The sequence below is a fragment of the Ovis aries genome, chromosome 7 (genome assembly GCF_016772045.2).
Source record: "Ovis aries strain OAR_USU_Benz2616 breed Rambouillet chromosome 7, ARS-UI_Ramb_v3.0, whole genome shotgun sequence".
NCBI classification, from domain to species: Eukaryota; Metazoa; Chordata; class Mammalia; order Artiodactyla; family Bovidae; genus Ovis; species Ovis aries.
Window position 1 is genome coordinate 12,671,203 of NC_056060.1, and position 24,351 is coordinate 12,695,553.

The 24,351-nt window shown below is 41.2% G+C and overlaps 1 long non-coding RNA gene across 1 annotated transcript in view; it reads left to right on the plus strand.

The window, feature by feature from the left end:
* Positions 1 to 224: 224 nt before the first annotated feature.
* Positions 225 to 24,351, plus strand: part of LOC132660155 (uncharacterized) — a 35,705-nt gene continuing 11,578 nt past the window's right edge. The window contains exons 1-3 of the long non-coding RNA XR_009601411.1: positions 225 to 465; positions 2,014 to 2,283; positions 12,624 to 19,350. This is a non-coding gene — a long non-coding RNA (uncharacterized LOC132660155). The remainder of the gene's footprint in view (positions 466 to 2,013; positions 2,284 to 12,623; positions 19,351 to 24,351) is intronic.

The window sequence follows — 24,351 nt, forward strand, 5'->3', positions numbered from 1 at the left end:
AGAAGGCTGAGCGCCGAAGAATTGATGCTTTTGAACTGTGGTGTTGGAGAAGACTCTTGAGAGTTCCTTGGACTGCAAGGAGATCCAACCAGTCCATTCTAAAGGAGATCAGCCCTGGGATTTCTTTGGAAGGAATGATGCTAAAGCTGAAACTCCAGTATTTTGGCCCGCTCATGTGAAGAGTTGACTCATTGGAAAAGACTCTGATGCTGGGAGGGATTGGGGGCAGGAGGAGAAGGGGACGACAGAGGATGAGATGGCTGGATGGCATCACCAACTCGATGGACATGAGTTTGAGTGAACTCCAAGAGTTGGTGATGGACAGGGAGGCCTGGCATGCTGCGATTCATGGGGTCGCAAAGAGTCGAACAAGACTGAGCGACTGAACTGAACTGAACTGAATGATGAATGATGTTGAACAGCTTTTCATTGCTTATTTGCCATCCACGCCTCTTCTTTGGTGAAGTAAATATTTTATTGGGTTTGTTTTTTTCCTTATTATTTTTTTTGAATGTGGAATTCTTTATATACTCATCATATATGTGATTTGCAAATATTTTCTTCCTATATAGCCATCTTTTCATTCTCTCAATTGTGTCTTTTCATAATCTTAAAAAATACTTCATTTTGCTGAAATCCAAATTAACCAGTTTTTCTTCTACAGATCATGTTTTTGATGTTGTATATAATTACTCTTTGCCTAACCCAAGGTCACAAATATTTTTTCCTATTATTTTCTTCTAAAAGTTTTATTTAGGTCTGTGATCCATTTTGAGCTCATTTTTTTGTATCAATCTTTATCTTTTAATTGAAGGATTTAATCCTTTCATATTTAATGTAATTACTAATATATATGAATTTGTACCTATCATCTTGTTTTCTCCTTTCCACTTGTTCTTCTGGTTCTATTTTTATTTGGCTTTTCACCTGATTTTGAACTATTTTTTTCTTATTTCAGTGTTTCCCCCTCTACTAGTTTGGATTTTGTATTGTTTGGATTTGTTTGTTTGTTTGTTTTGTTTTATGGTTAGTCAACAGTGCTATTTAAAGTGTAGTCTTGGGACTTCCCTGGAGATCCAGTGGTTAAGACTTTGCCTTCCAACGTAGGGGATGTGAGTTCAATCCCTAATCAGAGACCTAAGATCCCACATACCTCACGGCCAGAAATCCAAATGTTGTAACAAATTCAATAAATACTTTAAAAATGGTCCACATTTTAAAAAATCTGAAAAAAGTAAAATAAACTGTGGTCTTGAACATCAATATCAAGCTGGGGGCTTGTTAGAAATGTAAATTCTTGGGCCCACCTGACAGCTAAATCAAGACTCGTGTTTTAACAAGACCTTCAGGTTGTTCTGATGCGTGTTACAATTTCAGATGCACAGAAATTAAAGCATACATATTTATCAAAGTTCTCCCCTTTTCCCAGACAGCAAGCACTTTACATACTTCAAATCCATATACTCGCCTCCAAGTTTTATGTTACTGTTGTATTTTCAATCTTTTTTTAACCTCAGAAAACTTTATTCTTGTTCTACATACTCAAGATCTGTTTAGTTTAGCTTTACCCATCTTGACCACTTTCTCTGCTCTTCATTCATTACTTTTTAAACCTTTCATCTGAGATCACTTTCTCTCTTAAGTACATGCTTCAGAATTTCCTTTTATGAACATCATGGAAGCAAACGCACTTAGCTTATCTAAAAATATCATTTTTTTAATCTTCTTTTTTGAAACTTTTTTTCCCTGGGGGTAAAATTCTAAGTTGGCAGTTATTTTTTTCTCTTGAAGGGACTTAGAAGTCTGTTTCTAAGAGGGTCTCTTTATCTTGCTATTCTGCTGTTTCACTATGTTGTGTTAAAATGAAATTATTTTTTGTTTTGTTTTTATTTTGCTTGGAATTTAGTTGGTATCTTAAATCTGTGTTTTGAAACAGACTGATCCTTGAAAATTCTTAGCTATTGCCTCTTCAAATATTGCCTCAGCACCATTTTCTCTTTTCTTTCTTTCTAGAAAGCTGAAACTCCAATACTTCGGCCACCTCATGCGAAGAGTTGACTCATTGGAAAAGACTCTGATGCTGGGAGGGATTGGGGGCAGGAGGAGAAGGGAACGACAGAGGATGAGATGTCTGGATGGCATCACCGACTCGATGGACATGAGTTTGAGTGAACTCCAGGAGTTGGTGATGGACAGGGAGGCCTGGCGTGCTGTGATTCACGGGGTTGCAAAGAGTCGGACACGACTGAGCAACTGAACTGAACTAACTCCGATTGAATAGATGTATGTCAGAATGTCTTATTTATCCTCCATGTCTACTAACTACTCTTTCAAGTTCCCTTTCTTCTGTTTCTCTTTAAGTTATGCTGGATATCTGCTATAGTCAAATTCTTTGGTTTATTACTTTTCTCTTCATTAATGTCTGATGTATAGTTAAATCAGTCCATTGTATCATTGATTTCAGTTATTGTTTTTATATTCTAGAAATTCTATTTTTAAAATATCTACTGTAGAATTTAAAATATTCTATAGTTTCTTAATTTGAATAGATGTTTTCCACTGTTTTATTTCTTCAAAAAAATAAAGCAGTTGTTTTATCTTCTGTGTTCCATAATTCAAATATCTGAATTCTTTGTGGGAGTTTTCTGTTGTTTCTCTTGGATATTGTTTCTATTGGTCCTCAATCAATAGTAACTTTAGTCTTGAGAGGCTTAGTGTTTGTTACTGGGAGATGCTCATTTTCCTTAGAAAATCATTTGTGTATTATTGAAGTACATTCCTCCAGAAAAGATTTGCATTTATTTCTTTCATATACCAGGGCCTACTTAACTTATAGTGGTAGAACTTTCCTTGGACCTATTTTAGCTGTATCATAAGTTACAATTTTTCAGGGACAGATTTTTTTTTTTTGATCCTTGGTTCTGCTCAGCACCGCAGGAATATTCCTCATAATCATCTGAGCATAATTGGGTGTGTTGGGTGTGTAGGTTTTTTCATCCCTACCCATAAGGTCTAAGTTTTATTGGAAGAGAGGTCTCCTACAGGATTCTCTAATGCCTAGGCTTTCCCTTCTGTCCTACTCCCTCCCCCTCCCCCGACCCTGCTCCGCAGCCCCACTGAAGCCAAAGCTGAAGTTCACCAGCTTGAGCAAATGCCTTAGGTCAAAAGTGATCTCAGGACATAGGATTGAGCAACTCCAGGGGTATCATTTTTGTGAATAGGATGTAAATGGTGCCTGCTAGTGTTCTACACCTAGATAGCGCTGTCCATTTACTTGTCTGGGCTCTACTTCACTTCTCTTTGAGCTTATAATTCCTAGCTTTCTAGTCCATGTTTTAGTGCTTTTAAGAGGTTTAGGATTTTTTTTAAAAAAAATCAGCTTTTTAAATTGTTTTCACGGAATTCGCTATGTTCCAATGGTTTAGGATTTGACTGTTTTACTGCCGGGGCTGGTTCGGTCCCTGGTTGGAGAACTAAGATCCCGCAAGCTGCATGGTGCAGCCAGAAAAAAAAAATTGTTTCCACTAGGAAGGACAGTCTGAATGTCTAGCCTGCCATATGCCTGGAAATGTAACTCTCAAAACTCAGCTTTATAAACTCTACAACTTATAGAACTATCTAACAGCCTAATTTATTCAAAAAATAATTTTCTGGCCCCAAAGTTTAAATTAGGAACAATTCATTGGAATTATTAAGACTCTGAAGTCCCTGGTACTTAACTATTCCCTCATGAATTTAACTAACACATGTATTGGATTTATACTGAAATACCAAAGTAGCTCAAAACTTTAATAGTGACCGCAATTTTTAAAATGTTTCTTAGAAGATGAGTACATTAAACCAGAATCATGTGTGTCAGTTGCATAAAAAGTGTTGCGTCTCCATAGTTACATTAAAAATAACAAGTACAAAGGGGAAATGTCTTTTGGTGGTTGATAAGCTGAAAGGAAGTGAGTTTTGTTGTACTAGATGATATGGAATGTTTTTAAGCTTTTGCTCAAGAATGGAAGGTTTCAGATCCTCTTGTATTACCCCTTGTTCAAACATAAGCAAAAGTAGTAATGGAAAAAACACGTGTAAGACTCAGGGTATTGACGTAACGTAGAAAAATGATGCAGAGATCCTTTTTTGTGGTTTATTTAATTCTCTCTGTTATTTATAGTATTTGCTCTGAAGCATAATTCAATAAAATTCTGGCAATTAAAGGGAAAGGAAATCTGTCTTGGCCCAATATTATATTAGCTTGACTCTCCATTTGGAAAAAAAAAAATTATTTTATAACACACCAAATCAACCTTGGAGACCACAGAGTCCATTTGTGTTGGTATGTAGTAGATATTCAATAAGTGTTGAATCAATTAATTAATGGACAGTATATAATGGGCAGTTGTAAGGAAAGCATGCAGTGGCTAAAATGTTTATTTGATCAAATTATGGGAAGAACAGCACAGAAGGAAGAGTCCTGGGATTCAGTCCCTATTCTAGGGCCTTGTAGTGCTATATAGCCTTGGGTGTTCAGTTGCTTCATCGCTTGCTCTACTCTTGGGTCAAAGAGCATTCTAGCTCCCTGCACAAAACGCATGATTTCCGAATGCAACGTCCTTGTCCTTATAGTCTTCTACCGAAACTGTCCTCCTCCAACACTGCGTGACTAACCCTACCTAGCTATGTCATCTTAGTTCTTAATACAAATACTCCCCTATGAGGCTTTCCTGGTGGCTCAGCAGTAAAGAATCTGCCTGCCAGTGCAGGAGTCACAGATTCAATCTGTGAGTCAGGAAGAGCCCCCGGAGAAGGAAATGACAACCCATCCAGTATTCTGGCCTGGGAAATCCCGTGGACAGAGAAGCTTGGTGGGCTACAGTCCATGGGATCACAAATAGTTGGATACAACTTAGTGTCTAACCAACAACACAAAGCTTTCCTGACATCACCCCAACTAGAAGTTACCTTTCCCTCTGATCTCGAACGTTTTTTCTCTTTGAATTTAGTGGTGTCGTTTGGCACTTTATGGCTTGTCTTGTGATCCTTCATGTAGCTATCTATAGTACATTGCTTCTGATAGTCTGGAAGTTCACAAGGGTAGGGCTCTTTCTGCTATTTTTTTGTACTCTCTTCATAATACCTAGAAAAGTACATTGAAGATTATGTATACTCAGTTACTATCTGCTAAGTCTGAAAATAGGGAATGATAATGCTTTTCTTGCTAATGAGGGAGGTCTGTGTCAGATGATAGCTTGAGGCCATTTCCAACATCTAGACCAATGCTTGTGGAGCCCTGATGGGGAATGCTGGATATAAATCAAGAAAATTGTACAAATTATTTATCCATTAATGGGGGAAGAAAAGAGAATACTTGGATAGATCAGAGGTCATTTAAAAGAAGACGGAAACTGATGATACAAGAATAGAAAGTGACACAAGCAGTAGTGCTTATTCTAGTCTGCTGCTGCTGCTAAGTCACTTCAGTCGTGCCCGACTCTGTGCGACCCCATAGACGGCAGCCTACCAGGCTCTGCTGTCCCTGGGATTCCCCAGGCAAGAACACTGGAGTGGGTTGCCATTTCCTTCTCCAATGCATGAAAGTGAAGAGTGAAAGTGAAGTCGTTCAGTCGTGTCCAACCCTTAGCGACCCCATGGACTACAGCCTTCCAGGCTCCTCCGTCCATGGGATTTTCCAGGCAAGAGTACTGGAATGGGGTGCCATTGCCTCCTCCGTATTCTAGGCTAGTCATTTTAAAAGTTCTTTCTCAGCTGCACTGTGTGTGTATACACACACAAACACACACGCACACACCTGTGGGTAGCTGGTGTATTATGTGCCTAACTTTGAGAGATTCTCTGAGAAACTGAGCCAGAAAGTGAATCATACTTTTAGAATATAGTTAACAATTTCATAGACATACACCCTCACCTAGAGCCATAGAATGTGAAGTCAAGTGGGCCTTAGGAAGCATCACTACGAACAAAGCTAGTGGAGGTGATGGAATTCCAGTTGAGCTGTTTCAAATCCTGAAAGATGATGCTGTGAAAGTGCTGCACTCAGTATGCCAGCAAATTTGGAAAACTCAGCAGTGGCCACAGGACTGGAAAAGGTCAGTTTTCATTCCAATTCCAAAGAAAGGCAATGCCAAAGAATGCTCAAACTACCGCACAAGTGCACTCATCTCACACGCTAGTAAAGTAATGCTCAAAATTGTCCAAGCCAGGCTTCAGCAGTACGTGAACCGTGAACTTCTAGATGTTCAAGCTGGTTTTAGAAACTGCAGAGGAACCAGAGATCAAATTGCCAACATTCACTGGATCATGGAAAAAGCAAGAGAGTTCCAGAAAAACATCGATTTCTGCTTTATTGACTATGCCAAAGCCTTTGACTGTGTGGATCACATAAACTGTGGAAAATTCTGAAAGAGATGGGAATACCAGACCACCTAACCTGCCTCTTGAGAAACCTGTATGCAGGTCAGGAAGCAACAGTTAGAGCTGGACAAGGAACAACAGACTGGTTCCAAATAGGAAAAGGAGTACAGCAAGGCTGTATATTGTCACCCTGCTTATATGCAGAGTACATCATGAGAAACGCTGGGCTGAAGGAAACACAAGCTGGAATCAAGATTGCTGGGAGAAATATCAATAACCTCAGATATTCAGATGACACTACCCTTATGGCAGAAAGTGAAGAAGAACTAAAAAGCCTCATGATGAAAGTGAAAAAGTTGGCTTAAAGCTCAACATTCAGAAAACTAAGATCATGGCATCCGTTCTATCACTTCATGGCAGCTAGATGGGGAAACAGTGGAAACAGTGGCTGACTTGATTTTTTGGGGCTTCAAAATCACTACCGATGATGATTGCAGCCATGAAATTGAAAGACTCCTACTCCTTGGAAGGAAAGTTATGACCAACCTAGACTGAATATTAAAAAGCAGAAACATTACTTTGTCAACAGAGGTCTGTTTGGTCAAGGCTGTGGTTTTTCCAGTGGTCATGGATGGATGTGAGAGTTGGACTGTAAAGAAAGCTGAGCGCCAAAGAACTGATGCTTTGAACTGTGGTGTTGGAGAAGACTCTTTTGAGAGTTCCTTGGACTGCAAGGAGATCAAACCAGTCCATCCTAAAGGAGATCAGTCCTGGGTGTTCATTGGAAGGACTGATGTTGAAGCTGAAACTCCAATACTTTGACTACCTGATGCCAAGAGCTGACTCATTTGAAAAGATCCTGATGCTGGGGAAGATTGAAGGCAGGAGGAGAAGGGGACAACAGAGGATGAGATGGTTGGATGGCATCACCGACTCAATGGACATGGGTTTGGGTGGACTCAGGGAGTTGGTGATGGACAGGGAGGCCTGGCGTGCTGCAGTTCATTGGGTCACAAAGAGTCATACACGACTGAGCGACTGAACTGAACTGAATGCTGAATGAGAGAAAGCAGACACAAAACAGTCCATACTGTATGATTCCATGAAGTTCAAATCCAGAATTTTTCAAACATCAAAACTAATTTCTGACGACAGAAGTTAAAATAGTGGTTTCCCTTAGGGTGATGATTAGTACCAGGCACAAGGAGTATCCAGAGGTGCTGGTAATTCTCTATACTGTGTATGCACATGTAAGAATGTTTGTAGTTTATATGCAAGATTTGAACACTTTATTATATGTTAATTATACATCAGTTTTTTTTTTAAGAATGTCATTAACAAATTTGTTTGCCTCCTGAGTTACTGATGAGCAGGTTAAGGATAAATCCAAGCTATGCAGTGTTTTTCCTAGAAAAAATGAAGCACACTTAAAATTCTAGTTTTTTTGGTAAACCTGTGACCAGATGGCCCTCATAAATAATGCATCAAAATATGGTTAGAAATAGAAAAATTTATAGTGTGTGATAAAATAAAAACATCCAATGATCTGATGGTTTACTTATTTTGACTTTTGTTGTGATTTTTGTGGAAGAGCCAGGATCACCAATAAATTGTTATGCGCTAAGAATGGAATGAGTTTCGCACGAGGAGACTCCCTAGCTATGAAACCTTGAATAAGTTACAGGCTTTCTGGGCATTGGATGCTGCCTCTGTTAAATGGAAAAATATTTCATTTGTTCAAAGATAAAAGACAGGATCAAGTGCTCTCTTAAGACTCCTTCTGGCTCTTACGGAAGCTGGAACTATAAAGAACAACTGGGGTTAAAGCTTTCACACTATTGGGAGTAGGATGGGAAAATAAGCACTTTAAAAATCTGTAATAATAGGCAACAAAAAATAAGCAGAATTGGAATCATGCCAAGTAATGAGAGATCCAGGCAGAAAATGTCTTTTCAGACACAGTCAGCTACCTGAAACCAGTGGCTGTTCCCTTGGGGATTTCCGTAGCCTTCAGCAAGGGTTTTGTCATATAATGTTACATATATATGCACACATATACATATAAAGAAAGAAAAAAGATAAGGGAACATTTTTATACTTCAAAGAAAGCATTGTATGGTAAATTTCTTTCTTCGTGGATTCATATTTTCAAAGTATAAATTCATTGCAAAAAATGGTATTTCATAAAATGTATGAACAGAGAAAGAACCCTAGCTTCAGTTCAGTTCAGTTTAGTCGCTCAGTCGTGTCCGACCCTTTGCGACCCCATCAATCGCAGCACGCCAGGCTTTCCTGTCCATCACCAACTCCCGGAGTTTACCCAAACTCATGTCCATCGAGTCGGTGTTGCCATCCAGCCATCTCATCCTCTGTCGTCCCCTTCTCCTCCTGCCCCCAATCCTTCCCAGTATCAGGGTCCTTTCCAATGAGTCAACTCTTCGAATGAGGTGGCCAAAGTACTGGAGCTTCAGCTCAGCATCAGTCATAGCTTACATGTGGCTTAAATAAAATCTCACAACTGGAAGGAACTGCATAGCATCATCTCTTTTTTCAATATTGGTAAGTAAGCAGCATGTATTCTTGTTGTGGAGCACAGACTCTAGGTTCACAGGGTCAGTAGTTGTGGCTCGAGAGCCCTGGAGCTCAGGCTCGGTAGTTGTGGCACACGGGGTTTGGTTGCTCTGTGGCGTGTGGAATCTTCCCGGACCAGGGAAGGAACCCATGTCCCCTGCATTGGCAGGCGGATCCTTATCACTGAGCTACCAGGGAAGTCCCATCATGTCTATTTTTTGAAACAGGCAGCTGAGGCCATGTGAGACTAAATGACTTGCTTTAAGATCATACAGCTAGGGGAGCACAGGGTAGAAACAAAAAGCCAGTTCTCACGCAACAGGCTTCCACCCTATTCTATCTTCTGCTGCACCAGACTGCCCCCTATGGTTCATTCTGGATGCCTTGAAGTCCATGGAAGAGACAGACAGGAGGACTTGAGCTGCACTTTGTTTTAAAAAAATTAAGAAAGTGAGAAGCTGATGGAACTGAGAGTCAGAAGACCTGAGCCCTTCCACTTATAACTGTGACCTTGGAAAATCATTTAAGGTCTCTGAGGTTCAGTTTCCTCATCTGAAATAGCATCTCACACTGTCACTGAGGCAGAAATCAACTGAAGTAACCTATGAGAATGTAAAAGTATTTTATAAATTATAAACCAAAGTGTGGTTGTTAAGAGAAGAAATTCTTATCTACTTGGTAAATTAAGGAATTAGTAATCATAGGGAATTCCCCGGTGGCCCCGTAGTTAGGACTCGGTACTTCCACTGCAGGGGTTCAATCCTTGGGAACGAAGATCTCACAGGCCACAATGATATGGCCAAAAAAAAAGGAAAGAGAAATTAGTAATTGCAAAACAATAATACCTGATAAAAACTCTGGGTGAGTATATGTTAACAGAGGGTGGCTATTAGCACATATAAAAATCAATGATTCTGTAACAGAAATATCCTGTTTATTTATCGTAACAGTCTAGCATAATCACTTTTAATAGGAAGTCGCCAAGGAATCTTCCATAATATGTGGATGCTGGCTGTAAAAAGAACATTATGTGAAGATACGTGTCTCTATCTTCCCTCACACTTTGCATTATCAATCCTTTTGAATTTGTGAACCCCAAATGGTAGAAATGGTATCCTATTTTATTTGAATTTGTGTTGTCCTGATTATTAGTGAGGCTGGCATCTTTTCATCTTCTTATTGAAAGTGTAAATCGATAAACCTTCATGGAAGCCTGCTCAACAGTACCAAGTAAAAATTTAAGTGCACACACTTTTCAAACCAGGAAAGGTCCATTTTTCATCAGCTCCTTTAGAGAATAACACTTGCATATAGATATAGAGGCATGTGTAAGGGTTTTCACTATAGAATTGTCTGAAATAGCAGACAACTAAAAACAACCCAAAGAGCCATCAACCAGGAGTGATCAGAAAAACTAGAATATGTCAACAATGGAAATTGTGTAACCACTACAAAAAAAAAAAAAAAAGAAGAAGCGGAGCTTCAACATGAGGAAAAAAAAAATGAGTTTCGGGTTTCCCTGGTGGCTCAGTGGTGAAGAATTCACCTGCCAATGAAGGAGACATGGGTTTGATCCCTGATCCAGGAATATCCCACATGCCGCAGAGTAACTAAGTCCATACACAACAACTATTGAGTTTGAGCTGAGTCTCTAGAGCCCATAGCATATGCTCTAGAGCCCACACTCCACAACAGCGAAGCCACAGCAAAAAGAAGTCTGTGCACCAAAAAGAGAGAGTAGCCCCTGCTTGCCGGAATTAGAGAAAAACCTGCACAGCAACGAAGACCCAGCACAACCACAAAATAAATAAAAAATTGAAAAAAAAAAACCTTCCTGGTTTTTTAAAGTGAGTTGCTGAATAATATGTACAATACAGCATTGATTTTTTAGAAAATAAAAATAAAACTATATATTCTATATGCGTATGCTGTGCTTAGTCACTCAATCGTGTCCAACTCTTTGCGACCTCATGGACTGTAGCCCGCCAGGATCTGCTGTCCATGTGGGTTCTCCGGGCAAGAATACTGGAGTGGATTGCCGTGCCCTCCTCCAGGGGATCTTCCCAATCCATGGATTAAACCCAGGTCTCTCACATTGCAGGCAGATTCTTTACCATCTGAGCCACCAAGGAAATCCAAGGATCCTGGAGATATATGCATGAAAATACTAAGCAAATGTCTTGAGAGTTACATGACAAACTGAAAACAGGTTACCTAGGGGAAAGAGACAAAGTGTGAGCAGGTGAACCAGGGACACTTGTATTCTTTATATTGCTTGGATCTTTAAAACAAGAATGTATTGGTTTATTATTTGATAATTAATAAAAAATAAAATATAGTTAAAAGTGATACTGAAGAGTAAAATATAAAATTAAAAGAGAGAGCATAATTATTTCAATGTGAGGAACAACTTTTAGGTTGTAGGAATTTCTTACATTTTTCAGAGTTGCAAGATAAGAATGAGTTCAACTAAAGCTGAATTAATATGATGCCTGTCATCCAAGTGAAGAGTGAAAAATGTAGTCAAAAACCAAAATCATCTAAAATAACTGGATATTTGATATCATGTAGAAATTGATGTTTCTTTCATTTTTGTCCAGATATCAGGTAGACATAGATTGAGGTTCACCTTTCATGTCACTGGTTTTAACTTACTTAAACAATTGTTGTATCCCTTATTAATATTTTAAATTGAGTAGAGTACATTTCAGTGAGATCGACTCTTTTTTTGGCATTGACTTTTCCCCCTGATCACAAAAGTATTCTATGCTTATTTTGAAAAGGAAAAATATTGGAAGTTGTGAAGAAAAAAATTATAATGTCCCATCATCAAAAAGAGATTATTAATGTTGTTAGGAGTTCCAAGCAGGGAGGAGAATAAGGGAGTAATATATTTTTGTACACATCTTCAAGTATAATTTTAAATTTTATTGTAGCCATTAATTTATTAAACTCAAATTTAAAATTAACTTTATATTTTAAAAGTAGCATTAACTTTTTTATATTAAAATTTAAATATTTTAAATTTAAAAAACCCACACTGTTAGGTATTTTTCCCTTTGCATTTAGGTGTTAATGGAATTGAGCTAATACTACGCATATAGTTGTGTACCTTCTTTCTTAATTAACATTTTATTGTAAGCATTTCTGCATATCACCACAGATTCTTCAAAAATGTTAATAATGGCACCAATTCTGAAGTATGGATGCACTATAATTTATTTGTCTGTACGTGCTCAGTCACATTTGACTCTTTGCAGCCCCATGGACTGTAACCTGCCAGGTTCCTCTGCCCATGAAATTTTCCTGGCAAGAATGCATGCTGAGTGGGGTGCCATTCCCTACTCCAGCGGATCTTCCCAACCCAGGGATCAAACCTCTGTCTCTGGAGTCTCCTGCCTTGGTAGGCAGATTCCTTACGACTAGTGCCACCTGGGAAGCCCCTATTGAGCCTCCAGGGAAGTCCATTTATCTATCAGTTCTCCTATTAAAGGAAATTAGCTTGTTTTCGTTTTGTTCACTGTTACACTTAACCATGAAGAATGCACTTTCATATGATTCTTTTCTTCTCTGTTTGGTTATGCCCCTTAGGGTATATTCTTAACAATGGATTATCGTCTTGTGCTGGTTATTTTCCAGTCCTCTTCCCACCCCTTCTCTGCTTTTCTTCATTCTTCTTTGTCTCTTTATAGATTGCAAGTCTGGGATCTCGTGCCTTTGGCTTCCTTGAGCTTCATTCAGTTGGTGGCACCAGGAGGAGATCAAGAAGCAAGAAGAGAGAAGTCAAGGTTTCTCCTCCTCTCTGTCTTCCTGCTCTGAGGCGGTGGCTGCGTGCCTGTCCCTAGCTCCAGCCCTGCCTCCCCCTCCTTTCTTACTGGTTCCTCCTCCACTGTTCTTGCCCTTATTGAGTTCCATAAGAGTATTTCCTTGCCTTGTCCCTTTATCTCTGGGGATGTTGTTCTTTGGCCTCAACAACCCTTGTTTACTCCCTTAACCGGGGCTGCCCATCTGTAAGCAGTCCTTTTACTAAAGTCTCCTCATTTGAACCATCCTGGAAGAAATCCCTTTCCTTCTGGGATTCTGACAGACACACACTGTTAAATATATTCTTGACTAGATTTGCCAAATTGCATTGCAGAAAGGTTATATCCAGTTATACTTCCATTTGTAGTTTGTGAAAGCCGGATGAGTTGAGCTTTTAAAATAGCAGTTGATTTTTGAGGGCATTCGGTCTCCTGTTTATTATCTGGTAGCTTCCTCTCTGATGTCACTCACAAGGCAAAGGGTTCTACCACAGGCCATCTAAAGAAAAGTCATGCACAACAAAAGTGAAAACATTGGGACAATGTGTCATTTACAACCCTGAAATTCACAATGCAAGGGACCCTGGATTGTATTGTGAAAATGAATCTTTTGACTGACACCTGTGAAAGTAGAGAGGAACACATTCTGCCTGGGTCATGATGTACTTTGGGATGTCACTTCATATGTAGATGACAACTAAATTCTAGCCCAGGAAACCAGTGGGGATGCAATGCTGCTGCCTGTAGGGTGTTTTTTGTTTGTTTGGTTGGTTTTATCTTGTTCTTGCATGTAGGGTCTTAGTATTCACTTGGTGGAAAAACTTATTCTTGGTCTTCCAAGCCAATTTCTTCTTGGTTTTCTTAGGAGAATAATTTGCAGATACATGGATTAGGAGAATCCACAAAGAAATTTTCTTCCCTTCTCAAAGAGAGGAAACTATACTTACTGGCATTTTTCACAATGGTTGCTAGAAAGTAGTTGAGATTTTAGCTGAATAATATCTTTATATTACAGCTGACTCAAGATACAGGTGAAAACATTGTGCTTTTCTATTTTCTTGCAAAATATTGAGACACCTAGTGGGCACAACATGAAAATGTCTTTATGGAAAACGGTGAGTTCAGTCAATGCCCAGGTAAGTGATATTCAATAAGTGCCTCAATGCTTAATTCTACAAAAATATTCTTTTTTTTGGCTGGGCTGTGAGGTATGTGGAATCTTAGTTCCTCAATCAGGGATTAAACCTGTGACCCTGCAGTGGAAGCGTGGATTTTTAACCACTAGACCACTGGGGAAGTCCCTACAAAAATATTCTTATTAGAAAAATACCCAGAGTCAGGAATCAGATCAACTATTGACTCATATTAGATAATAAAGGTATATTATTATCATATATTTTGTAGAACTTTAGTAGTTCTCAGAGTCATTTAAAATTTCTTTCCATAGCACTCAGTATAGTAGTCTCCCCCACTAGACCCTGGCTCCCGGAAGGTAGTTGTTATTGTTTAGTTGCTAAGTCATGTCTCTCTCTTTTGTGACCCCACGGACTGTAGCCCGACAGGCTCCTCTGTCCATGGGATTTCCCAGGGAAGAATACTGCAGTGGGTTGCCATTTCCTTCTCCAGGGTTCTCCCTGACCCAGGGATCAAACCCCACATCTACTGCATTAGCAGACTGATTCTATACCACTGAGCCACCAGAGAAGTCCCCTGAAGGTAGGGGCCACTCTGATTTCCTCCCAGCACTATCTCAATGTCCAATACATAAAAATCAGATGCCCAGTAAAAGTTTGGTTAACTGAACTCATCCGAACAACCGCCCAAAGAGGTGGAATATTGTCTGATTTTTTTCTAGGTGAGGGGAAAAAAGATCAGAGAGTAGAGACAGTTGTCCTCTAGCTAAACAATAGAAGAGCCAGCTGTGAACCACATCCTGTACTCCTTGACTTTTTGCCCTTGTGCAAACCAACCATGTGGGAAAGCCTCCCTTGCAACTGTTTGGTGTCATTTCAGGGGCTCCGAAGAGCTCTGGTACCATAGTTCTTTATGTTGCAATGCAGAAGAGAATTCAGTGAGAGGCGAAGTGACAGATTAGAACTGGGGGGTTTGGCGGGGCAAGAAGGGTGGACAAGAAATGCCACAACCTGAGAACTTACTGGACTACATTTTTATAATCAAAGGAGAAGCAGAAAGGGGGAGAACTTCTTTGTCTTTTTGAGTAGAGATCATGCTTCCATTCATCTGTTCCCCCTCAGGTTGGGTAGGGGAGTTTTCTTGTCCTTACATAATCAAGCAAGGTCCACAAATTACTGTTTTTTATGTGTGCAGAAAGCATGTCCTAGCGATCATTAACTTATTGAGCTCACTGGACAGTATGTGGGTTTCATGCGACCATTGTTTTATTGTTTGGGGGCACGGCTAGTGCTTCTGCTGCATGGTTTTGTTGCTAAGCGAGCCTGATGGTTTTGTGGCTAGGGAAACCTGCTTTCTTGAATAATCATTAACTTACAGAGGTCTCCTATATATTTTCTACTTACAATCCCCTAGTGGGATTAGCTATTTAGTCACCTATTTTGCTCCTTTACTCTGTCCCTATCACCCTTGCTTACATAAATTCTTGTTGCCCTTCCCCCTCTGACTTCAGTTAGCAGCATCCATTTTATTCCATTGCTTCAGACACTTTTGGAAGGTCATAGTGTTTAGATCAGGGGTGGTCAATCCATGACCCAAGTGAGGCCCCAGCAGGAGACATTCTTAGAGAATTTTCCACATTAGATTAATTGGTACTGATGCCAAAAGCTCAACCTCTATGCACCGGTGGTGAATCGAATCTCAGAAACAGAGATGTGGTTGAAGAAGAAAATAGTAGCTTTGCTTTGCCAAAGTGGGGATAACAGTGGGCTTATGCCTCAGAAACTGTGTGTCCCAACCAGGAAGGATTTGGTGAGGAATTTTATAGCAATGGTTCAAGGGCAGGGTTGCTGATTAGATTTGGGTGTGTGCAGGGCCTGTACTCCTTTAATCTGGCCTCAGGTCATTTCTTGGTGAGTTTCTCTGGTTCTTTTTTTTTTTTTTTTTTTTGTCATACCACACAGCTGGCAGGGTGTCAGTTCCCTAGCCAAGGAAGGGCTCTGAAAACCAAGTAGAAGTTGCCTTTTTGTAAGAAATATTTACATTTGTAAGGGAAATCTCCCCCTTCTCTGTGGAAGAACCCCAAACTCTAGAGACCATGGTGGGAAGGCAACTTAAATCTGCACCACTTTACTGTGCGTTTCCTGTTAACCTTCCAAAACTGACTCTCCCTACCCTAAACATCTTTTGTCTTTAGTTGAAGAAGTTATTTAAAATGAGGCCATTTTGGTGAGTTATTCAATTTTCCTGGGTGCCGCCCACATATTTGTGTAAGTAAACTTTACATGATTTTCTCCTGTTAATCTGTCTCATGTAAATTTAACTCTTAGACTAGCAAAACATCAGGGTTTAGAGCAGAGAAAGGCAGCTTATTGCAGGGCCAAGCAGGAGAATGGGCAGCTTGTACTTAGAAAACCTGAACTCCCCAGTGGGCAAAATTTGGGATGAGGGTTCTTCTCAAAGAAAGTTGTGTGACTTTCTTCTGGTTGGTTGGTGGTGAGGTTAACAAGGTGGTTGTTCTAGGAATCTTGTGCTCAACCTGAAGATACCCTCTTCCACCTGGGTTCCTGCAGGAGAACTCAGAGATGTTGTTATATGTTTCTTCAAAAGGACAAGGACCTTACCCCTGCGCTGTTGTTTTTTGTTGGTTAGTTTGTTTTGTCATGCCACGGGCATGCGGGATCTTAATTCCCTGAGCAGGGATGGAACCGCCTGCAGCGGAAGCAGGCAGACCTAACCACTGGGCATCCAGGGAAGTCCCTGCATTTTTGTTTCTTGACTGCTCCTCCGCTGTTTCTCTGTTCCCTCTCCTCCCTGATTAGCAACCGTTTGAATCATCCCTTTGGAACTCACCAAAGGTCTAGGGCACTGAATGAAGCCTATATCCTACAAACAAGAAACATGAAGGGTTTGTACCCAGAAGAGCCCCACAGTGTCTTGCTTAGTTTCAGTTTGTTTCCGCTTTCTGGCCATTGTGAATAATGCCTCTATGCATGCATGCTGAGTCACTCAGTCATGTCTGATTCTTTGTGACCCCACAGATTGTAGTCCCCCGGGCTCCTCCATCCATGGGATTCTCCAGACAAGAATACTGGAGTGGGTAGCCATTTCGACCTCCAGGGGGTCTTCCCTGACCCAGGGATCAAACCCAGATCTCCTGCACTGCAGGCAGATGAGTTAATTCTAAGTTATAAAATTTCTTCAGATATGTTCTTGGGGTCTGTGATTTCTCAAATCTGAGAAATACTGCCCCAGGATGATTCCACTGCTTAATAAATAAGCGGATTAGGTCACACAGTTAAAGGAAGCTTCTATGATTCATAGCACAAGCTTGCTGTCTTTCTTATCTGTGGAAAGTGAACATTTTGATTTAGGGTCTTCCCAAGTTACTTGGGGGCTCCCCAGGTGGCTCAGTGCTAAAGAATCTGCCTGAGACGCTGGTTTGATCTCTGAGTCAGGGAGATCCACTGCAGGAGGATCTGGAGTGGCAACCCACTCTAGTATTCTTGCCTGGAGAATCCCATGAACAGAGGAGCCTGGCAGGCTATAGCCCATAGGGTTGCAAAGAGTTGGACACGACTGATTGAGCACATGCATATGTGCGTGCGCACGCGTGCGCGCGCGCACACACACACACACACACACACACACACACACACGGTATCTGTTTTGTTCCTGAATGACAAAACCCACCATTAGCAGTGAGGTTAACTCTTAACTAATAACTCTTGTGCATGTTGATCCAGTCCAGATGCTTGGCAGCTTTCAGTTCTCCAAACTTTTGGCCTGAATACTGGTAATATTTCCTCCGGCTGAAAGTCAGCAGAAAGAATCACCTGGCCAAACATCCCCATTCAGTCTGCTTCAGTCTCTTTTCTTCCAGTGCATCCCAGGGGAGCTCTCTGGACAAACAAAGCTTGTTGACCCAGTTTGAAGGCCTGGAAAATTATCATGTGAGTCACTGGGACAGCAGAGCTAAGTGCCAGGCCCTTGAGAAACTATAAGCACAGCCCTCCAGGGTCATTTGTGTCCCAGTAGGATGTGATCTGGAATCCCATAGAGGCCTGCCTCTTTTCACCCAGCTGCTCCTCCCAGAAGTTTCCAAGCTCCTTGGCTCTGTGTATGGAGCTGCAGGGGCCCATTCCTGTTTTTTTTCCCAGCAGGCTTTGGCTCCAGCCATTCAGAGAGCAACAGCTCAGTTGTAGAAAACCAAAACAAACCCAGATACTTAGAGGAAGACATGCAGTGTTGTTTGGAGCAAGGCCACAGGCTCTCTCAGGGAAGGAAGTGCTGAAGCAGCTGTAAAAGTTTCAAATTGAAGACCAAGAATCCAGAGGCAGTATTTAAAAAAAATATACAAGTGAGGCGGGGCCTTGAAAGAGGGCTTCTAAATTATCTAAGGAGTGTTTTATAATGTTCTGAAGATGTTACTTCCTAAGTTACAGGAAGAGCTGGAGAAACATAGTCAGCAAAGCAATGTGTGGGTAACTGTTACATTTAGATGGGGTGGATAATTTATAGTGAAAGGTTGTTGTTGAGCCATGAAAGACTGAGGTTCTTGGCCTCTGGAGGAGAGAAATTCAATCTGGGGCCAGTGACGAGGCTTGATCGCCCAGAGCTTTTGTGTAATAAAGATTTATTAAAGTATAAAAGAGATAGAGAAAGCTAAAGAGTGCCAAAAGCTTTGCTGGTCCTCAAATAACTCTCCCATGGGTATAAAGAACTGCTGGGGAGGGGTGAGTACCAAGGTTGGGGCTTCCAAATCCCCAGTATAGCTCAAGAACAAAGGAGTAGGGGTCGATAAGAGTAGGGGAGGAGAATGGTCACTAATGGCCTTCATCTTCTCCTAAAAAAAAAAACCAACAACAACATCTTATGTCAAGGCTTATTCTAGAGTCTTAATCATCAGAAGGATGTGGTTTTAACACAGAAGTTGATCCAGAATTGTATAATTGTATAAATTCATGTTTGGTGGGTGTTTTAAGAGGGCGAGTGACGATTACATTATTCCCATTATAGAAATGGCACATGAAGTCTCTCTCCTTCATGGTTTTGGAGGATGAACTTCAATGCCTGGAAGAACTAGAAAAAGGCCATTTGATTACCAAGTTTTTGGTATATTTAGCACCATTACTGTCTTCCCCTCACTTCACTTCTGACTTTCTCCCTTAATCCTTTCTGCTTCTGTCAGATTCTGACATAGCTGGCAAAAATACAGGAAATTTGCAGAAACAGGCTGTTCACTTCCCACCCTGGTGCTGTCACTGCAGATTGCTTCAGAGCTGGTGTCTCCTGGGCTTGGACAAAGTGTCAGGCATCCGTCTTTGTCATCACAATCCGGGTGTCTGCCCTGTGTGCTGGGTACCTTGCAGAGCCGGCAGATCAGCCCCGGGCATGCCCTCTGGGTACTTGGCCTGAAGAGGGGACTGTAGAGACTACTCCGAACTAGACAGTGGAGATAAAAGAGGGGCAGAATCAGGTAAAGGTAAGCATTTCACGTGTTTAACTGAAAGCTTGTAACTCAGGTTGGAACTTGAGCCCACAGTCTTTTGCTTTTTTTAACCTTTTGAAAAAATACTTGTACTTATTTATTCATTTTTGGCTGTGCTGGGTCTTCCTGCTGCGTGGGCTTTGTCTCTAGTTTCGGGAGGCAGGGATGACTCTCTAGTTGTGGTGTGCGGGCTTCTCGTCGCGGTGCCTTCTTTTGTTGCAAGGTGCAGGCTCTAGGTGTGCGGGCTCAGTAGTTGCGGCTCCCAGACTCTGGGGCACAGGCTCAATAGTTGGGGCACGTGGGCTTAGTGGCTCCAAGGCATGTGGGATCTTCCTGGAGCAGGGATTGAACCCCTGTCTCCTGTATTGGCAGGTGGATTCTCCACCACTGAGCCGCCAAGAAAGCCCCACCTCCACCCCCACGGTCTTTTAACTGAGATCACACGCGTGGTCTCGGGACTTAGTAAAGCTCAGGTTCTTGATGTTTCATCACAGAAAGAATTCATTAAGAGACAAAGTGATAGATAAAAAGTGGATTTATAATATTTAGGGAGACTCACACTCCACAGACAAACAGTGGGCCATCTCAAGAGGCAAGAGAGGCCCTGAAATATGGAGTGGTTAGTTTTTATGGGCTGGGTAATTTCATGGTGATGAGTGGGAGGATTATTAATATTTTCAGGGAAGGGGATTTACAAGAATTGGATCACCACCCATTTTTTGGCCTTTTATGGTCAGCTTCTGAACTGTCATGGCACTGGTGGGTGTGTCACTTAGCTTGTGCTAATATATTACAATGAGCTCAAGGTCCATTGGAAATCGTATTCCTTGCCACTTTGGATCTACTTGGTTCTAACCAGTTTTTGTTATATCCTATGGCTATGTCATTCTTTTAAAGGTTGTCCCTGCCCACTTCCCTCCTGTTTCATAACTGTCTCTTCTTGATACATGATAGCAATGTGCTAGCAGCATGGTCCATTGGTACTCTGTGATGATGGGGAATGTTCTACACCTGTGCTGTCCAATATTGTAGCCACACATGGCTAACTGAGCACTTGATGTGTGGCTAGTGAGAAACTGAGGTTCTTATTGAGTTTTAATTTTAACTAATTTAAATAGTCACATATCACTAATGACTAAAACATTAGAGACACTAGTGTTTTAAAAGATAACAGAGAAGGGAATTCCCTGATGGTCCAATGGTTAGGACTCCAAGTTTCCATAGCAGGGGGCCTGAGTTCCATCCCCAATCAGGGAGCTAAGATTTCACAAGTCCCATGGTGTGGCCAAAAAAAAAAAAAAAAAAGGAAAGGAAAAGAATAACTGAATATACACGTTTATATTCTTTTTTGTCTTCTTTTCCATTATGGTTTATCACAGGCTATTGAATATAGTTCCCTATACTATACAGTAGGACATTGCTATTTTCCTCTCTGTACCTCTTTCTACACAGCTATGAGGTGGGGCTAATAACGTCTACTTTATGGTGGTGTTGTGATAGATAAGACGGATGGGGACGTGGGTGGAAGGAAGGAGCCATTTTCCGGTGTACTCAATCAAAAAAACTGGCCACACGTTATTAATATCTGGGAGAGGCAGAGGAGCCCCAGGAGATGTGTATCCTTTTCACAAACTGTTAGGGGAACCACTGACCCAAACCGCCCTGCCTGGCCAAGCACCACAGTAACCACTTGCATGAGTTATCTTACAATAGGAGGTCCTTACAAGTTACCACCAACCAGAAGAATCCAGGAAAGTTCAAAATGAGGGAGGAGACTCCAGTCCATACATCCTGCCAACCTCCCGGAATCCTTCTCTCTGGAATCCATCTTGGCTGAGTGATGCACGTGCCACCAGGAAGGACCCTGAGTCAGAATAATTAGCCAGAGACAAGCTGGAAACTAATCCCATTACCATAAAAGCTGAGACTGTAAGCCATGTGACAGAGCAATTGTCCTGGATGCCCTTACCCAGCTGCTCTGCACCGGGGCTCCTCTTCCCAATAAAGTCTCCTGCTTTGTCAGCACATGTGTCTCCTCAGACAATTCATTTCTGAGTGTTAGACAAGAGCCCACTCTTGGGCCCTGAAAAGGGCCCCCTTTCCTGCAAAACCCAGGGTGTGGATTAACACCTGTGTTGCATTAACAACTGTTGAAGTTGCATTAAGATCTCACATCCAGATACTGATGAACCTATTTGCAGGGCAGGAATAGGGATGCAGACATAGAGAACAGACTTGTGGGCACAGCAGGGGAAGGAGAAGTTGGGACAGATTGATGGAGTAGCATTGAAACATATACATTACCGTATAAAATAGATAGCTAGTGGGGAGTTGCTGTGCAACACGGGGAGCTCTGCCTGGTACTCTGTGAGAACCTAGAGGAGTGGAATGGGGTTGGGGTGGGAGGAAGGCTGATTCACATTGTTTTATGGCAGGAACGAATACAACATTGTAAAGCAATTATCTTCCAATTAAAAATAAATTTAAAAAAAGATCTCACATTCACAGCTCCTTTTACTTTTTCAGTGGTTTCATTGGAGTGTTCCACTTTTATTCTGCGTTCTGTTCCCATCATCTCTCCCGTCAGCCAGTAGTGTGATATTTATGCGGGTGTTGACCTAGTCCCAAAAACTTGCAACAAAATTCTGTCCTCTGGAAGGCATCAACTGTAATCTCTGCCACCTGAGAATCCCATATACGGGTCCCACGGTGACTGTGAAGAAATGTTCTGTCCTGCTATCTCATCCTTTCTCTGCTGAGTCTGCGAATACGGGATACACAGGCACTCAAGAATATTGCAGCAGCTCCAAGTTTTAGTCTAACCTTTACATATCCATTTGCCTGTATCTTCACGCCTATAATTATTTAATTGCTTTCTTTTACTGCCTATAAATCAGAGTGCTGTCATCTAAGAAAAGATCAGGATAAACAACCAAAGAACCAATATTCAGGCAAACCCTTTCCCATCTTGTTGTGCACAACCACGCCCCCTGTTAACTGAGGCATGCCAGTTTAAAACCACCCACACAAGGCAATGGCACCCCACTCCAGTACTCTTGCCTGGAAAATCCTATGGACGGAGGAGCCTGGAAGGCTGCAGTCCATGGGGTCGCTGAGGGTCGGACACAACTGAGCGACTTCACTTTCACTTTTCACTTTCATGCATTGGGGAAGGAAATGGCAACCCACTCCAGTGTTCTTGCCTGGAGAATCCCAGGGATGGGGGAGCCTTTTGGGCTGCCGTCTATGGGGTCACACAGAGTTGGACACGACTGAAGTGACTTAGCAGCACACAAATATTCACTATAGCTCGACCGAGGGAAAATTGACATACTATACATTACGCTATTTGAAGTGCACACTTTGATGAGCTTCAACATGTACACATGCCTGTGAAACCACCACAGTCAAGAAAATGAACATTTTCATCACAATTTTTCCATTTTAGGATCAAACTGGGTGAGCACTCCCAGTTCAAAACTAACTGGTAGAAGCAAGACCTTCCTCTTCAAAATAGTGGCTCTGGTCCCTGCAGGGAAATCTTTATTCCAATCGGTGATATTGGAGAGGCAGTTCTCCATTTGACCTCTCTGTGGCTTTTCCTCCTTCCCCACAGTTACAACATTCCTCTTTCTGTTGAAGACCCTTTTCTCTGAATCATCTGCTTTTTATCTATAGGCTCCTTTTTCATCTTAAAAACAAAACAGAAACAAAACAAAAATTAAACACCTCTTCCTGCCTCCTCCTCATTCCTTCCTTCAAGCGCCCATTACTCTTCCTCTTCTCCTTCATGGCCAAACTTCCAGAAATAGATGTCCAAATTCACTCTCTCTGGGTCTTCAGTTCCTCCTCTCTCTCAAAGCCACCCTTCCCTCCACCACACAGGTGCTGTTCTCAGCCAGGTCACTCGCTAACCTCGATGTTTGCTATGTCCTTTGAACCCTTCTCAGTCCTTATCTTACTCTGACACCACTGACCACTCGGTCCTTTGTTTGGTTGCTTTTAAAAAGTAACTGATACTTTTTCCCCCCCTGATGCTCTTTTTTTGTTTTTGTGTTTTATAAATTTATTTAATTGGAGGCTAATTACTTTACAATATTGTAGTGGTTTTGCCATACATTCACATGATTTTTTTTTTGACTCGAACAATTAATAAAAGCATTAGAAGGCTTCTCTTAGGCTTGCCGTGTCTCACTGCTGCAGGCAGAGCATAAGAATCCATGTGCAGTTGCTCAATGCACAGAGTAGCCTCAGGAAGTCCCAGAGATGAGTCACTGTAGATTTTGAACTTGGGGAAAATCCCTTCCTTGCTCTGCTATAGACACCAGAGAAACTAAGAAATGTTTATAGACAAGCACACAAACAAAGAGAAGGGAGTGCCTTTAGAAACTCTTCAACTTTGGCCCTAAGAGTAGCTTTCAGTACTGCCTTAGCGGTGGCGTGGTAGCTGTGTCTGCATGACCAGCCCCTATTGCTCTCTCTAGACAAGAAGCCCTTCTGGGCCTGGCTGTTTGCTTTTGTGCAATTTTTTCCTCAGGCTAATTTCTCAAAGTGAGCTAGTTTAATACAGTGTTGTGTACATTGTACATTTTGATACAAACTTCCTTTCGGAAATGTTATACCAATTTATTTTCCCACTAACACTGAACTTAAAAACATCTTGGCCTCACTGTCACCAGCACTGAGTTTTTTCCACTTCTGGTTTTAACTGTGGCTTTTGTAGACTGAGTCTGTTTGTTTGACACATTTGAGTATTTTTCTTTTCATAAGTTAATTCATTCACGTTTATGATTGTAATTATCATATATGGTTTTAGTTCTCTTATTTTGTTTTCTATTTTTACGCTTCTTTGGAATATCTTTTTTTTGTTGTTGACTTTTCAGTAGATTCTCTGTTGTCTTTCTGGTAATTCTGAGGGTAGTTTTGCTTGCTTTTAATTCTGTAAATGAACATTTATGCCTTTCATAATATATCTAGATATATCTTTCTCAAACA